The sequence below is a fragment of the Myodes glareolus genome, chromosome 27 (genome assembly GCF_982192425.1).
Source record: "Myodes glareolus chromosome 27, mMyoGla1.1, whole genome shotgun sequence".
NCBI lineage: Eukaryota > Metazoa > Chordata > Mammalia > Rodentia > Cricetidae > Myodes > Myodes glareolus.
In genome coordinates this window covers 34,524,796-34,541,793 of record NC_142052.1, presented here as the reverse complement: position 1 = coordinate 34,541,793, position 16,998 = coordinate 34,524,796, and the positions used below count along the sequence as shown (strand labels likewise).

At 45.2% G+C, this 16,998-nt stretch overlaps 1 protein-coding gene across 3 annotated transcripts in view; it reads right to left on the bottom strand.

The window, feature by feature from the left end:
- Positions 1-16,998, bottom strand: part of Akap19 (A-kinase anchoring protein 19) — a 56,771-nt gene that overhangs the window by 21,335 nt on the left and 18,438 nt on the right. Inside the window, exon 1 of one of the 3 annotated variants that reach the window (XM_048456023.3) lies at positions 16,378-16,505. The exons of 1 other annotated variant lie outside the window; for it this stretch is intronic. The gene's annotated coding sequence lies outside the window, so the exon portion shown is untranslated. Of the gene's footprint in view, positions 1-7,787; positions 8,024-16,377; positions 16,506-16,998 lie in introns of those variants that run through there. One more of the 3 variants, XM_048456021.3, reaches the window with a different exon arrangement.

Genomic DNA, 16,998 nt, shown 5'->3' with positions numbered 1-16,998 from the left:
GTGTGTGTGTGTGTGTGTGTGTGTGTGTGTGTGTGTGCGCACCTGTGTGGAGGTGTGTGCCCACAGCTGCGTGTAACAAAGGTCAGAAGTCTACCTCTGCTCCTCTCTACCTTCTGTCTCGGCACAGGGTCTTTCCCTGAATCTGGCACTGATGGATTTGGTTAGATTGGCTTGTCAACAAGCCCCTAGCTCCTCCTTTTTTCAGCCGCCCCCTCCCCCGCACGGGAGGATGCAAGCACACTGTGGCACCTGGGTTTTTACATGGGTGCGCAGGGTCCCAAATCAGTATTCATGGTCACACAGTAGCGCTTCCTTCACCCATGAGTGTGTTACCAGTCCCACACACGTTATTAGCCTTGGCTCTGTTCAAGACCATAGGGACCATCTTTACTAAGAGTTATCCACGCTTAACCTCCGGCCTACGAGAGAGGCCGACCGTGGAGGGGCAAGGTCTGTCGCCACACTGTGACTACGAGGTCCAGAGGATACCCTCCCTCCCCTCTATTTCAAGCTGGCAAGAACATTAGGTTTGGTGGGGATGGCCAAGCCTTTGTCTTTGAGCCTGTGCCAATGCCTGGGAGCTGGTCCTGAGGCTCCCCGGGGTTCAACACAGCCAGGCCTCTGTCACAGCCCGCTTTTTTTTCTGCCTCCTTCACTTCCAGGAGCCCAGTTCCAAGGCGGTCCTGACAAAAGAAGCCTGCTCCTGTCTTGGGACCAGATTGGTTTTGGTCAGTTGGATGAATGCAAGATCCAGATAAAGGTGGCTGCAGAGAACATGGCGCCCTCTGCTGCTGAGGCTTGAGACTATACGGTTGTGAACTTTTCTTACTTGTCAGATTTGGAGGCCAGACCCAGATACCCTCCCTCTGGGACTGGGTGACAGACACACTTTGTCGAGCCCTAGGCTAGGGTTCTGTGATGTAAAGCTTTACAATTCAGGAGGAGAAATGGTGTGTGGATCCTTTAAAAATATTTATTTTTTTATGTACATGGAGTTTTTGCCTGCATGTGTATCTGGGCATCCCAAGTATGCCTAGGGCTTAGAAGAGATGTCAGATCTCCTGAGACGGGAATTCCAGACAGTTCTGAGCTGCCGTGGAGCCCGAATCTCTGGAACAGCTGCCTGTGGTCTCAGCGGCAGAGCCTCCTCTCCAGCTGCGTGAGTTGATTCCTCACTGTTTTCTGCAGTCCATGACACCTAAGTAACTGTTGGAGTGTAAAAATGCCATCCGTCCTTCCTTCCTGCAGACTTTAACTCTTTCCACCCCTCCCAGTCGACCCTGTGCCCAAAGAGGCTTCGAATCTCAAGGTCAGCCTGAGTCACACGGCTGAGAGAGTCTTGTCTAACATGTTCACAGAATCAAAGGCCAGAACATCACTTCACCTGATACTTCACAAGGGCCCAGGAGTGTGTGTGTGTGTGTGTGTGTGTGTGTGTGTGTGTGTGCACGCGTGCATGTGGTACAGATATGAGACATTGCTAACACCAGCGAAATATTAAAATGGTCATTGCTGCCAAATATAATATCTAGATGTCATTGCTTTACGTGTTTTTCTTGTGGCACATGTGTTTCAATTTCCATTATCTCATTTCTTGCAGTGTTATCAAACGATTTGTCTGATGCTATCAAAATAATTGAGTCTCTTCTTGGCATTTTTTTCTCTTGTCTGTGCCCTTGCACAGGGCGAGTCTAAGAAAACAGTTTTGGTTCGATTCAAGATTTTTCCTCAGAAATCAAATCAGCGGCCGAATACTTAATAAATTGGTCCTCGGATTTCAGATCGGTCAGCGTAAGAAACGGTTTGCCTATCTAGCAACGTTTTATGGTTTCGGATGTGCCATGCAGCTGCTAACCCTTGGTGGACAACGAGCCACTTTAACAGAGGTGACGATGACAGTTACTAGGCAAGACTATCAGGGATCCTTTTTACAGTTTGTTGCTGATGATAGTTCTAGTTATTAATCAGCTATGAATTGGGAACCACAATGGCCTTCTACAATGCTATCTCTGTTAAGTTGGGAGCGTAACCCCAGCCCCTGGCATCCATCCCAGACCCCTTATAATAATCTTCTGAAGTGTGTTATCACTTCACTTTCGAATAGGAGCGAATGAGAAATAGAAGGTAACTTCTGACGTGCAGTCGAACTTAAAGATGAATCCAGCCCTGAGTTCAAAACTGAAGAACTAGCCTGCCTCATTCCAGACTTAAAAGCCACCAGGAAAGATAGATAAACTAGGTTCACTCCACTTAGGATTAGACCTCTGCTTCTCAAGGATTAGGTTATGACCCACTTGTAACCTTAACTCCCAATGGTTCTGTGTTGCATGTTCCAGAAATGGTAATTATGTCTTTGTTTCAAAAAGGTGCTTATAATTTATAACTGCCTTGCAACCCTACCTTGGTTTCAGAAGGTGATATGACCACCTATGACACTTTTATAACTACCTGTTCTTATGACTACTTTGCTATGCCTACCTTGTGACGATGTCATTGTTTCAGGATGGACTAATTTATTATGCTTATCTTCTGCTCCTATAACCCTGTCTATTTTCCCATCAAATCCCCCCATCTGGACTCTACCCCTGAGCTGTAAAAGCCTTGTCTTCCTCACATCCAATGTGGACCTGTCGAATACCTCCTTAGGGAGAGGCAGACTATATAAAAGAATAATAATAAAAAAAACCCTTACTTTCATTAATTTGGCTGCGATGACATGATGATTTGGGTTGGTGGTCTTTCTCCTCCCATCTTCGGGATTAACAAAGCCAATGCTTTTAATCTTTGGTTGCTTTGTGCTGCTTTCCAAGGTCTCAACCATCCTTTTTCGGTAGCCTGTTAAATCTAGCCTTGGTTCTCAACTGCAATCTCTCCCATCCAGCTCCTACACCCTCTGCTCACATGGGCAATTAGCCCCTGGCCAGTTTACCAGGATTTGAAAAGCAGGTGGACTGCCCCCAAAGCTGTGGAATCTCTAGCGGCTGAACAGTCGGTCTGCGCAATTCAATAGAGAATTCCAAGTCAGGTGTAAGAGCACATACCTACAAACCCAGGACTTGGGAGGGAGGAGGATCAGGAGTGAGTCCCATCTATATTGAAGCCCTGTCTCAACCAAACAGGAGAGAACAGAACAGAAAGCTTCTGGTTTTTTTCTGTATCTCCAAGCAAGGCTTTAGTCTATGGGTCTTCTATGTGAAATGACATCAGCAGTGATGGGGAGCCAACCTCTGAACTATGACACAGTTATGAGATACTAAAGAATAGCTGTCCGAAATTAGTGGTCAAATGTCTAACGGGAATAACAACAATCACGCACGCCCAGTGAGAAGTGAGAAAATGCTGATCAACCACGGAACAAATATCTCAGATGTTGAAGAAGGGAATAAGTGTGGCTAGCCTGCGCTAAAGAGAAGGGGAGGGGCGTGAGAAGGAACCACATCGAAACGGGAGGAAGATGAATCTAAATTACAAGGCATGGAGCCCACCCACACCATAACAGATGGTTTGTGAAGAGCAATAGCAGACACTCTCAGAAAGACCCTAGATTACAAAACAGTGTAATAAAAGTTGTTCTTGAATCCACGGATTTATAATTCATAGTGCAATGCTGAGCATGAGTGTATGGTTAGTAGCCCAAACCAATCATGTTGTGGAAATCCCACCCGAAGGACAGTGGCCTGGGAGAAAATGCACGGGGAGGCTTCCCCTCCCTCACAAGCTGTGCCCTGCATAAATCCCTCATCTGGGGTTGTTTTTACCTCAGTCTTCCAAAATCCTTAGGTTTAGTACAACATTGTTTATTAAGTTTGAGTTCTCATACTTCAAGGAAGAAGAAAAAAGAGAAAATAAGAAACACACGCCCTAATTATCAATGTATATAACGGAGCTGAAGACAAAAGAGAAAGGAAACCCGTGACTGTTGAGTGAAGTCAGGTAACAGAAAGAAGAAAGTGGAAATGTAGGAGGAAGTTGCTCGTTCTCGGAGCTGAAAACCTTTCTACACTGGAGGCAGAAACCCGGCTCGGTCAGGAGGGTGCCCCTGACTGATCTGAGTTTGGTTCCAGCTCACGTCTGTAACCCCAGAATTGGGGACCTCACTAGCCAACTGGTCTTGCAAAATTGCGAGCTCCTCATTCAGTGAGAGATCCTGTCTCAAAAAATAAGATGGAGAACGCTTAAAAAAAATAAAAAAAAGATTCCTGATGTGACCTCCAGCCTCCATACTCACAAGGACACGTTTGTGCATCCACGTATTTTCACACATACGCATACAACACGCGTACACACTAATCAAAATAAAAACTTGTTACAATGGCCGTTAGTTCTATTTTTTAATCAGAACAAAATAGAGATGTTTTTCCTTGGACTGACCCTGAGAGACCAGGGCCATGTTAAGGAAGGTTTGGAAGGGAGTTTTCCCTGCTTTTTATCTTCCTTTGGTCTCCTCATCTGGTTTTTCTATTCTTTTATCCTTTTAAACTTTATTTGAAACTTTGCAACGTTCTCACTGGACCAATTGCTGTACGACGTGACATGCATGGTCTGTGTGTTAAACAAGGGAACCCAGCGCGTCATCTCTGTGGTTTGGCTCCCTGGAAGCTCCCTTATGAACCTGAGGTCCTCAGAGCTCTGTAAAACATTTCCAGTTTTGAACTAAATCATCATCTCAATTTAGGCACTAGCTTCCGAATTAAGGACAGCTACGGATAAGCATGGATATTTAGATTAAAATTGTGTCCCTAGGAAATGGCTTAATTCCAAAGAGAGTTTGGTGACGAGCAAACTTCGGCTCTATCTGATGTGGGACCGCCACGCTTTTGTGAACCAGAAATTCAGTTTAGTTTCTTATCGATGTATCAGGTTCCCACTCAGCCTGATCTCTGGATTGAGACTGGCTACCAGACATCTAATTTAAGTCCAGCCATCAGGAAGCGGTGACTCATTAGATAAGGTTCACTGGAACATCTCCATGGTGACCCCATTACCCTTCTGCCATGCTGGACAGAGGAACCAACTGTGCTTTTATAAAATGCACATGGATCTGTCCTACAGTCAATATTAATTACCTGCTCTAAGAGAACAATGAAACCCCCCAGTATGCCCATTTAGGCATTCTGGATGGCAGCAGAGAGAACAGAAACGAGTGGAAACATTATTGGCGTCATATACACACGTGCATGTGTGCGTGCGTACACACACACACACACACACACACCCTGGAAAACAGGATCTAAGTATGTCTTTGTTAGTTCCAAAGTTCTTGGCAGCTGCATAATTGTGTAGGAAAAGTCATGAAACATGATCCTAATAAATTACTCAGCTAGGATTCAGCTTTGCAGGACAGAATGGCCTAAATGATTGTACCCACCCTACAAGCTCATATTTTGAAAGAGCTTACAGCATATGGCCTTTGGAGACAAGAACTTTGTAGTGCAAATTAGGTCAAGAGAATGAGCCCTCAATGTTAGATTTAACAGTTTGAGGGTTAGTGTTGTTAACTTGGCAAATCTCTCAGCATATCTGGAGGAATTATCTAGACTAAGGCTCATCGCTGAGGGTGTCTGCAAAGGATTGTCTTTTTCGTGTTGAGGAGGGAAGACCGCCCACTATGGGCAGGGTGATTTCCTAGGTGCAGGATTCTGCACTGTACGAATGGAGAAAGAAGCTTAGCATGCAGACGCGCATTCGTTACTCTCCCGTGACGGCATATGTAATGTGAACGGCTCCTTCCACACATGACTTCCATGCTGTGGCGGAATGTCAATGTGACCTGCAACCATGAGATAAATACATCCTCTCTCTTGTGAGTTGGTTCTGACAAGGTCTTTTATCCAAGAAACAGGAGAAAAAACTGGTAGTGAGAGTGGGTTGCTGGTGTGATACACCTGACCACGTGGCTTTTAGGTCTTCATGATTGTTTTGGGGAGGAATGTAGAAGGGTTTGGAACTCTGGGATAGAAAACTACTGAATATTGTAAACAGGGTTCAATGGGATGTTCTTATAGCATCTAGGAAGACAGCAATGCCACAGAGAAATATGGCCAGTGGAAGTCTGTCTCATGAAGCTTCAAAGGGGTCACCAGGGACTCAAACATGACTTGGCTAGTGGCCTATTTGTGTGACATTTTGGTCAGGAATCTACCTTCATTCTGTTTGTGTCCCAAGAACATAAATGAAAAGATGATGAACCAATGTATTTGGTGGGGAAAAGGTGTGTGGGAAAGGTTAAAGTTTTAGACAAGGAGGGTTCAAAGACCAAAGACTCTAGAAACATCTATAACTTAAAGAGTTTCGAGGGGATCCTGGTGCATGGCCCTGGGACAATAGGAAAGCATTTCCCTGGGAGAGAACGCAGCAGCTAATGCAACTGCCACCTAAGGGGCTGGGCTGATCTCAAGCTGGCAGCAGAAACTGGCACTGTCACCGTGTGGTATTGGTTTTGAAGGCACGAAAGATCCAAAAATTTAGGGAGTCACAGAGGCCAGCTGAGGCCAGAGCTACAAATCCCGAGGAGAGGCCCTGAGATGCCACTGTGTGAAGACGAAACCTAAGTTGCCATGGAGACGCCAAAATATCGGAGATACGAGGTCCATTGCGCATCTGCCAAGGAGAGCTGCAATTGTGAAGCCGAGTGGACCGAAACCTAAGACAGAAGCTTCGTGTGCCGGGGGGTGGCCAGGCTGCAAGAGGGAGGCTACCAGTTCTTCTTGGAATCTAGCTGGCAGATGCTGGGCAAAGAGCTGCAGGCTTGCATCTTGGCCTGTTGGAGTTTAGTTTTGCTTTGGAGTTTTTAAATTCTATTTATGCTCTAAGCCTTCTGTTTTGGAATAAGAATGCTTACTGTATTGGAAGGTACACAACTCGATCATTCACAGTTAAGAGATGTTGGACTTTTAAAGATCTTGGAATTATTGATGACTATGGGAATATTGAAAGATGGGCTATGGAAATTTTGAGGGGGTGTCATGAGTATGTTTGTAAAATATAAAGCAGTCATAAGCTTATGGGACAAAGAGGTAGAAGGTTGTGGCCTGAAAGTGTGTTTGAGTGGGTGGTGGTAGCACAGGCCTTTAATTCCAGGATTTGGGAGGCAGAGGCAGCCTGGTCTACAGAGCGAGTTCCAGGACAGCCAGCGCTGTGGTATGGAGAAAGCTGTCTCTAAAAACAAACAAAAAGGGACATGTGGAGTTGACAGGGACAGAGTTGTGGGGGTTCGACACCTAGGAGGCAGGCTGCTAGCCACACCTGTGAGAGATTATTTAGAGATCGCCTTTGACAATCTGTTAGGGATTGTCTTAATTGTGGAGGCGGGAAGGCCTGCCTGCTGTGGGTGAAATCATTCCTAAGGAGATGCTGGACCGTATAACAGAAGCAGACTCTTTTCCAGCTGTGAATGAGTGGACTGTGACCAGTTGCTTCCAGCCCCAGCTACCGTGGCTCCCATGCCATGACAGACTATCACCTGGAACTGGGAGCTGGACAATCCTTCTCTCCCTCAGGTTGACTTTTGTCACGGCATATTATCACAGTGCGGGAAGCAAAGCTCAGACAGTGTCCTTATAACAACACTAGGAAGCTTGTTCAGCCTTTTCTCCCCCGCTACTTTTAGAGGACGCGAGAAGATACCAACCCACAACTCAAAAAGTGTCCCCGCCAGAACCTGATCACGCTGCCACCCTAATATCAGACACCTCCAGAAGGGAGAGGATCACTTTGTTGTTTAATCCATGATTCTATGGCATCTTATTTTTGTTGTTAAAGTCCCCTTAACTAAGACAAAGACTTACTTTTGGGATTCCCTTATAGTTTCTGCTGTGTATTCTCATCTTCAAAGAAACGTTGTACCATGACAGCCTTGAGTTAGCTCAAAGCGAACTACACAATTTTAAGGCTGTCACTGTTTCTTCCATAGAGGCTCGTGGGGTAACAGCCTACCACAGAGGAGGAGAAAAGCTTTCCTCTTTCGCGGCCATCCAGTTAGTTAGTATGTTGTATCTTGGCTCAAACAAGCTTAGATGTCACTAGCGTTGCCAGGGGCAGCCCCAAGATGTACAGCAATGGGTATTACCTCACAGAGGGAGGTCAGACCACATTCCGTACACTTTCGTGCCCTCAAGGAGGGAAGGACAGCTAATGAAAGTTACCCAGTTTAGATTTTCTACTAACTGCTCACTGAAGGCTATCTTTCTGTGTCTTAAGCCCACCACGGTAGCTTGCTTATCGTCACTGATGCTACCAACGCTTTTGGTGTTGACAGAGTCACTGGCGTGTCTTAGTCCGTCACTACCCAGTCTGCGCTTAATTTCTTGTGTCTTCTTCAATTGCTTCCGCCTTAGCTCACGTGAACATGGAGGTTTCTGGATTCTCTGTGCTAAGCCCACCAGTTCTGAGGTCATGTCTCTTTAAGTTTATAATATTTATTTTTTTCAGATTCTCAGGTGAGCTTCTCTGTTCACATTGCTTTCAGGTCATCTTTATGTCAACGGCTACCAAACTTATGCTTTTTTCTTTTTTTGACAAATTCTATGACTGGCCTTGAGTCACAGGCGCAGATTTGTACCTTAGCCTCCTGAGGAGTTGGGACTGTGGGCAAATCCCGCCACACCCACCAAAACCTAGAGCTGTGGATGATCAATTGCAGGCATGCTCCTGCCCCCGATTGCTCCAGTTCCAACAGCAGCCAGTGGCAAAAGTGAGGAATTTCCGAGTTGCTTTCGGATTCTCCTATTTCTGTGTGAGTTCTTCCCACTGTATGACACTCACTAATTGTCACCAGGGTCATTTTTCCAGTCTCAGTTCTAGCCCCTCCCACTAGCTCCACCCCAAAGCCTGCACACCTTTCTTGCCTCCTCATTTCCGGCTGCTGCATCTGGCTCTCTCCTGCATACCGTTCACACCCTTAGACAGGACGTTCCTGCACGCATCAAACTTTCACAAGCACTTTACCGAAGAGTCTATGTAAATTCCAATAGGTACGAGAAAATGGGCTCAACTTAACTGTTTTTCCTTCTGCACCAGAAATGCAAGTAAAGATCAACATCAGATCCCACTCTATGATCACCAAGTTAAAGCGCCAAGCATCAGAATGAGGAGATGCTGGCCCTCTCCTGTGCTACAAACGGGAAGGAGACCTTAGACCATGCTTAGAGTAAACTAAACAGTGCTAAACATAATAGGGCATGATTGGTCCTCCCTAGGTGTACAGGTTGGGTACGGATGGGAACACAAGTGATTTCAATTTCATTCTTTCACCTTTGGGGATGTTTGCAGGTGTGTGATGAGAGAGCCCACATCTAAGCAGGAAGCTCTTGCGTGTTTCAAACATACCTACAGCCTGGAAGGAACTTTGTACAGTATCCCCCAACGTTCAGCCATGCCTTGCCCTAGAAGGTCAGATATGGAATTTTCAACTTATAGTACCAAGTCAAAAAGATTTGTTGTGTGGTTTAGGAGCACATCTTGCACTCACTGGGCCCCCATGAAGGTAACGGCTTCTTTTAATTAGCTTTTGTTGCCTAAGCAAAAGTCTTATCGTCTTTTGTAGACTCTGAATTCACCCATCAAGAACCAATAACATCTTCTCAGTGATATGTAATTACATGTATTTTAAAATCTCTAAATAATCTAGACATAATAGAGCTCTTGGGGGGCTAACCTGGAAGGGTGAAAAAGCCAGGGGTTCTATGAGTGCCTGGCCAGGTTGGGTGTATAGTGAGACCCTGTCTTAAAATAATTAGTAATAATGACTTTTACTTCAACCATTGTTAAAAATTCATGCTAGAGTTCATGACTAAAACGCTCTTTTACTTAACTACCAATATTTTAAGAAAACAGAAATTAGACTTTTTTAGTTTAAATTGTATAGATTCCCAGTGAATTGAGATACTAAATGTCTCAAGTGGACATATGTTTAAAATCAATGAACTAAGAGTGAATCCCCTACACCTCAGCAAGTAATTGTAACAGAAAACAACTTGAAGCATTACCACCCGCCTCCCTGGGGAAGGCAGAGCAGGCACGAGGTCCTGTGTGGACATCAGTACTGCCCATGCTTCCTTCTGAATGGCCTAACTACTGCCCCACCACTGGGCACAATGCAGAGATCAACAGGTCAGGGGGAGCCCAGCCTCAGCAGATACATCTCTAACACACCCCCTGCATGGAAGCTTCCAGAACATCACGGATGAGGAGATGGGAAGATGGGAAGAGTCGGAGGACCAGAAAGCCCGCCGTGAGATTGATGGGAAGATGGGAAGAGCCGGAGGACCAGAAAGCCCGCCATGAGATTGATGGGAAGATGGGAAGAGCCGGAGGACCAGAAAGCCCGCCGTGAGATTGATGGGAAGATGGGAAGAGCCGGAGGACCAGAAAGCCCGCCGTGAGATTGATGGGAAGATGAGACGAGCCAGAGGACCAGAGAGTCCACTGTGAGATTGATGGGAAGATGGGAAGAGCCGGAGGACCAGAAAGTCTGCCGTGAAATTGATGGGAAGATGGGAAGACCAGAGGACCAGAAAGTCCGCCGTGGGATTGATGGGAAGATGGGATTGATGAAAGTCAGCTGTGAGATCGTCTGCCAGAAAGAGCTGCTAAAACAAGACCTAAACAAAGCAAATATCAATGATAGAGTCATGCTAGTGGGGATTGGAAAAAAAAAAATCTCTGGAGGGTTCACATCTAGACAAAGAGCTACAGGCAACTAATGACTGCTGAAGGAGGGAGAATTAGCCTCTACTAGGGATTATCCAGCACAACTGCTCAGCCCTGAGACGAGACACATGAACGACAAAACTGGACTCAGAAGGCTGCATATATGTGAAAAAGAGGCCATCGGCTTCCGAGGGTTTGAGTGGGGGGCATAAGCGAGGCTGAAGATAAGAAAAAGAAGGTGGAAGTGATAGAACTGTATTTTAATTAAAATATATTAAAATATTTGGAAAAAGATTTAATAGCTGCAATGCTAATCCTAAAATGTACCGACGTGAAAGTTATATGATCACAAAATGTAAGACTATATTGAATGTTAGGTTATTACTGAATATATGCAAATGGTTATTTTAATCTTGAAAATTCTTTCTGAGAAAAACATGCAGAAATGAGTCATTCAGTTGTTGCCCAAAGATCTTATGCTCTAACTGGTTTAGGAGATTTGTTCTCATTCCTCCTTTACATTTCAAATATGTGCCCATAATACATATCGTAATGAATATTTTGTATTTATTTATGTTCCCTCACTCAAATGGAAGAATGACGTCATTAGGTAGTCTAAATTTCTAGATAACTGCCCAATACTCAGTAGGAACTCAAAATACATGTTAGTAGAGAAAATAGCTGGTTAATTGCTCTGTAGGTGAGGCCAGTGCCTTTCAACCATGAGGAATGGAGCTAGATCCCCAGCACCCATGCTGGGTATATTGGGTACACGGGCACACCCAGCACCAGGGAGGCAAAACCAGGTGGAATTCTGGGGCTCATTACAGCCAGTCCAGCCTACATGATGCGTTCCACGTGGGGCAGAGCCCCTGTAACAAAAGAGCTGCATAGCGTTCCCGAGCATCACAGTCGAGGTTGGCGCTCCCTGTTCACACTCGTGCACACGCATCCGTGCACACGCATCCGTGCACACGCATCCGTGCACACACATCCGTGCACACACTGGAGGAAGTCGTTAACTCATAAGGGAGAACCATGAACTCCAGGCTACGTGGAAACCTCAGAACAAAATGCAAATTGATAGACAATGGGTGGAAATCAATATCCACTTTCTACAACAATAAAGCCCAAGCCACGCCCACTGAGCGACTCACTGTGATCTCCTGGGGCCGCTGTTGGGACAGGCTAACCGGGCGTCCATATTATATTTGTCATTAACTCTTTGACTTGCTTTTTAACCGCATTTGATTTAATTTTTTTTAAAAAAAATTTCTTATGTATGTGCTTTATGTGTTTTTGCCTGTTTGTGTGTCTGGGTACCACTTGCGTGTGCCTTGCTCCTCTTGAGCTCAGAAGAAGGCATTGCGTCCCCTGGGTCTGGAGTTACAGATGGTTGTGAGCTGCCATGTGGGTGCTGGGAACTGAACCTGGGTCCTCAAAGTCCCTGAGCCCTCTCTCTAGCCGCAGCTTTACTTTGATAAGAACCTTTAACCCTTCACTTCAAGTGGGATATAAAATTAAATTCTCAAATATCTAGACAAATATATATTTGCTGTTATAAAGGGACTTCCTTTCCAAGGAAGCACGTATTTTGTTAAAATGTCTCTAGAAAGACTGTTCGCATGTGCCCAGCACCTTAACTATGGAAACCTTCAAAAAGATCTTCTGAGATGCCCTTCAAGACTTCATCTGACTTGTGTTCAGTATTGATGAACCTTAAGAACAGCTCCTCAGTGGGAATCAGGATGCTGCCCTGGGACTTCCTTAAGATGAGAACAGCATCAACCTGGTATCACTCACGGGGAAGCCTCTCTTAGGCGTGAATGTGTGGATACTATTGCAAGGCTGCTTTCTTTGAATGACTGCCTGATGCACACTGTGGGTGTGCCCTCACACCCTGAGAGAGGCCCTGTCCTGCCGATATGCTCACCGTCCATAGTCTCTCCCTAGTGCTGATGCTGCTACAATAAACACCGTGTGCCTGCCTCAGTCAGGATGGACTCCGAGGAGTGAGTGGGGTAGGCAAATGTGTTTATCTCCAAGGACAGAGCCAGCTTGCGTTTTGTCTTGCTTCCATTACCGAGGCAGGGTCTCATTTTGTAGCCCGCGCTGGTTTCAAACTCAACAGCCTGCGACCTCAGCTCAGACTACGTTTTTTTTTTTTAAAAGGCTGAAACATTTGCGCCTGCGTGAGAGTATCCTCCCCTCCCTTCCCCTCCCCACCTCCCACCCCCAGAGATAAGGAGTTTCCCGTTTAGCTTTTCCTAAGGGAACAGTGAAATGTTGAGCTGCTACTGGATTCTTGCCCATGAGTTGGGCACACTCTCAGACTTGCCAGCCACCGGGATTTGCTTTTCCTTCTTTGACTCTTACTTGCGCCTTGGTGGCGTTGGTTTTGTCTGGTTCAACCTGTGTAAGGACCTTTGCGTAGCTGGGCTTTCCTCTCTCATGAGTTTCCTACACGGCCTTTGATCCGAAGCGTCAATCACCCTTTATCATTTCCCTTTTAAGGTCCAGTTTCTGTTGACATATTTGTTTCATTTTTTACACTGGACCCTTGGTTATACAGGATTTAAAAATTGTCTTTTAATTATTTTCCGCTTAACAGCTTCCTTGGGCTATCTTGCTCAGTTATCTTGCTCAGTCATGTTGAGGAATCTTTGTGTATACATAAGCAAATTCTTTGTTTTGTTAATTTTTTTTCTTTAATCAGTGTGGAACTTATTTTAACATGTAGTCTATCCAGATGATTAGACCATTGGATCGGTAACATTTTTTTAAATGACCCATCATGCCCTTTTTACTAAAATACCGTTTTGTTATATATCAAATTCCCACATGCACTAGGATCTATTTCTGAATTTGCTGTTCTTGCTTTGATTTTTTTTTTTTTTTTTTTTTTTTGCTAAGCCTAAATCAAAGCCAGTAAGGAGGTCATGGTATGTTCCAGTCTAAAGAGGAGGCTACTCCTCTCATGGAAGCCATTCTGCATAACTTTAAAAATAACTTTGTTCAACCCCTCTCAAACTGCAAATTTAAATTACATGGCCTTATATTGACTCACTTTATCAATAATTCATATTTTATTCCATTACATTTATCTAAAAAGCTATTACTTAATTGCCCTTTGTAACACAGTAATTTTTCTGATTATCCTTAATATCTTTCTATAACTTTTTTTGAGTACCAAAAAAGGCATTTGTTCACTTTTTGTATGGGACAAATTTATTCTTTTGTTTACCTTTGGGTGTGGCAGCCCAAGGCTTTTGGAGCCAACATGGTTCCCGTAATGAGCCCCAGAGGTTAGACTACAGGCCTTGGATATCTGCCCTGTTGGGTTCTGGTATTTCCTTGGTTGGTTCCATCATTCCTTGTTGTACCCCTATTCTTCGCTTTTGGAAAGGGGGGGTGTTCATTCGCTTTTGGAAAGGGGGGGTTTCATTCTCTGTCATTTCATGTAACTTGTGTTTACTTATTTCCTTTTGATGGTCACAGGGGCAGACATTGTGGTTGTGCCTTGTGATGGCTAATATTGTTACCTTGATAGGTTCTAAAATCATTGATAGGACAAACCTCTAGGCCTGTCTGTGAAGGAATTTCCAGACTGAGTTAACAGAAGTGGGAAGAGTCACCTGAAACATGAACAGCACTGTCCCCTTCCACCCTCCCCCCTTGATCCCCATGCTCCCTGTTTACTCAGGAGATTTTGTCTTTTTCTCCTTCCCAGGCGGACCCATGTGTGTCTCTCTCTGTGTCCTCTTTGCTGTCTAGTTTCTCTGAAATTGTGGGCTGTAGGCTGGTAATCCTTTGCTTTATGTCTAATATCTGCTTAGGACTGAGTACATATTATATCTGTCTTTCTGGGTCTGGGTTACCTCACTCAGGATGATTTTTTCAGACTTGTTTCTTTAGATCTTACACAGGCAGGGAGCCTTGTGTTTGGAGTAGATTCTGTCTCACCTGTTGTGGGATATTTGTGCACTCTGTGAAGATGTGTCTTTCCAAAGGTGCCTTCTGATTGGTCTACTAAAGAGCTAAATGGTCAATAGCTGGGCAGGAAGAGGTATAGGCAGGACTTCCGGGAACAGAGAGGACCAGGGAAGAAGAAAGGTGAAGACACCAGGAGGGCAGAGCAAGCAATTTACGCAGCAGGAGGGATAGATAACAGCCATGAGTTAGCTCACGGTGAGGCAGAACATAGATTAATATAATGGGTAAATTTATGTTCTAAGAGCTAGTTAGAAACAAGCCTAAGCTATAGGCCAAGCTTTCATAATTAATAAGAAGACTCCATGTCATTATTTGGGAGCTGGCAGGACAGAGAAAGATTCGTTACACCCACTCGATGGATAGAGTAGTCTGAAATTTCTTCTACGAAATATGCGTATCCCCTGTTTGTATACAGACTCAGCCAGGTGACGCTGTTTGGGCCAGTAGAGCATAGGAAAAGTTTTAGTTTTTATGTTCATGACACAACTTAGACTTCCACCATAAAACATGCTGTGTACAAGCCGAGCAGACACAGTTTCGTGAAGGTTTTTAAAAAAGGATGAACAGAGAGGAAATCTTGGAGCCAGTCAAGAGGAACTAAAAAGACTGGATTCTGGAATCAGGGATGTCCCAGCAGAAGTCTGGCCTAGGAGCACTGGCTGAGCTCACCAAAGGGTGGTAGCAAGAGTTGGGGGTAGAGGAGTGTGAATTAGGTGTCGTGTATTCAATTACTGAAGACCAAGGTCACATGAACTATAACTTAATTTACTAAGCAAATAAGTGTGGTTCAAGATCTGCAGAAGTTGGAGCCCATCAAAACGCCAGTGTGAGTAGAGGAGGGGCTCGCCTGGCTCCGCCCCGGCTCCACCCCGGCTCCGTCCCTGGCTCCACCCCCAGCTGAGTAGCTCTTGGGGATTGATGACAGCTGGGGATTCATGCAGAGTTGGGTTCTTCAGGGACGACCCTGGTAGGTTGTCCATCCCCTATACTCATGAGCACACAGGCGTGTTAGAGTTTACTTAAAGCGGCTTCGTAAGAGGGTGAGGGAGGGGAGAGAGCGAGAACACATAGTTGGGAAGGAGATATGGAGGGAGAGAGTCTGAGAGGAGTTGTCAGGGGACGGGGGCTCCACACAACAGACACACACTAACGACGTGCACGAAAGGCTCAAAGAATAAGCAATGTTTTGAAAGCACCAGGGAGGCCGGCTGCCGCCACGTATACAACAAGTTGGAGGCCACAGTATCGGCCACATTCCTCCAAAATTTCCAAGTCCTGTTCTCCCTCAGAGTTTCCTATTCCTCACATCACCCTCGACGTTTTAACTTCTGCATCTCTGCAGGCAGCTTTGCTCTGTCCTGAAGCAAGGGTAAAGCAGAGGGAAGGTCACCCCCAGGAGTGGAAGTCGTGGTAACGCAGGAAGGCCAGGGGTCAGTTATTTGGGAGCGACATGAGAAGTTCCGGTGTCATGTTTAACACCACACTCTATGTTGGCAAAAGGGTGTGGGAATTGGGGTAGGGTCCTGGACTGCTTAAGAAAGTGACAGACTTTAGGCTGAAAAGCAATTACCTTGTTTTTAAAAAGAATACTATGACCTTACTTTCAGATATTACATTCCATTATATTTCAAAAATCTGAATATTTATGCAGAGATGGATAGAATGTAGTAATACAGGCTCAACGTGTCGGTCAAGAACAAAATATTTAGAATTAAGGGTTGCTGAGAACGGTACCTTAACACTGGAATTCCGGCTACCCAAACCAGATATCCTGTCAGTGTGCTCAGACAGGCTGTTGGCTCCTGGAAGGCAGCAGCATCTGGGTTCCAGCCCTTTCTGCCTGGAGACAGTTGCTAGGCAGGGCCAGATTTGCTCACAAATGCACTTTTCACTCAGTGAGCGGTATTATGATAACACACAGGCCGCTTCTCAATCTCTCTTTCCGCCCCCATTTCATTAAAAGGCACTGGGAAAAGACTGCCCAGCGTGATTAACAGTCCCCCGGAAGCTGGCTTGCGCTAGGCTGCTCCATCATCTAGGTTCTGAAGTACCTTATCAAAGGAAAGCTCCCTGCGTCATTCACTCTTCCCTGTTTTCAAACTGAATGGAAACGTTGCCCAGGGACCAGACTGGAATATTGGAATGGAGATAAACTCTCCTTTAAGATCCTACTGATTCACAGAGAAGAAGAAGAAGAAAAAAAACTTCATTTCATTTACATGGACTCTGAGCAACACTAGTAGACAGTCTGAAGCTTGTGCCATACGAGGGAGCGTTTCTTTTTGATGAGTGCATTTGTAGTTGTCCAATCACTCCTTGGAACTGCCACGGTTTTGATATCCTCCTATTTCAGTT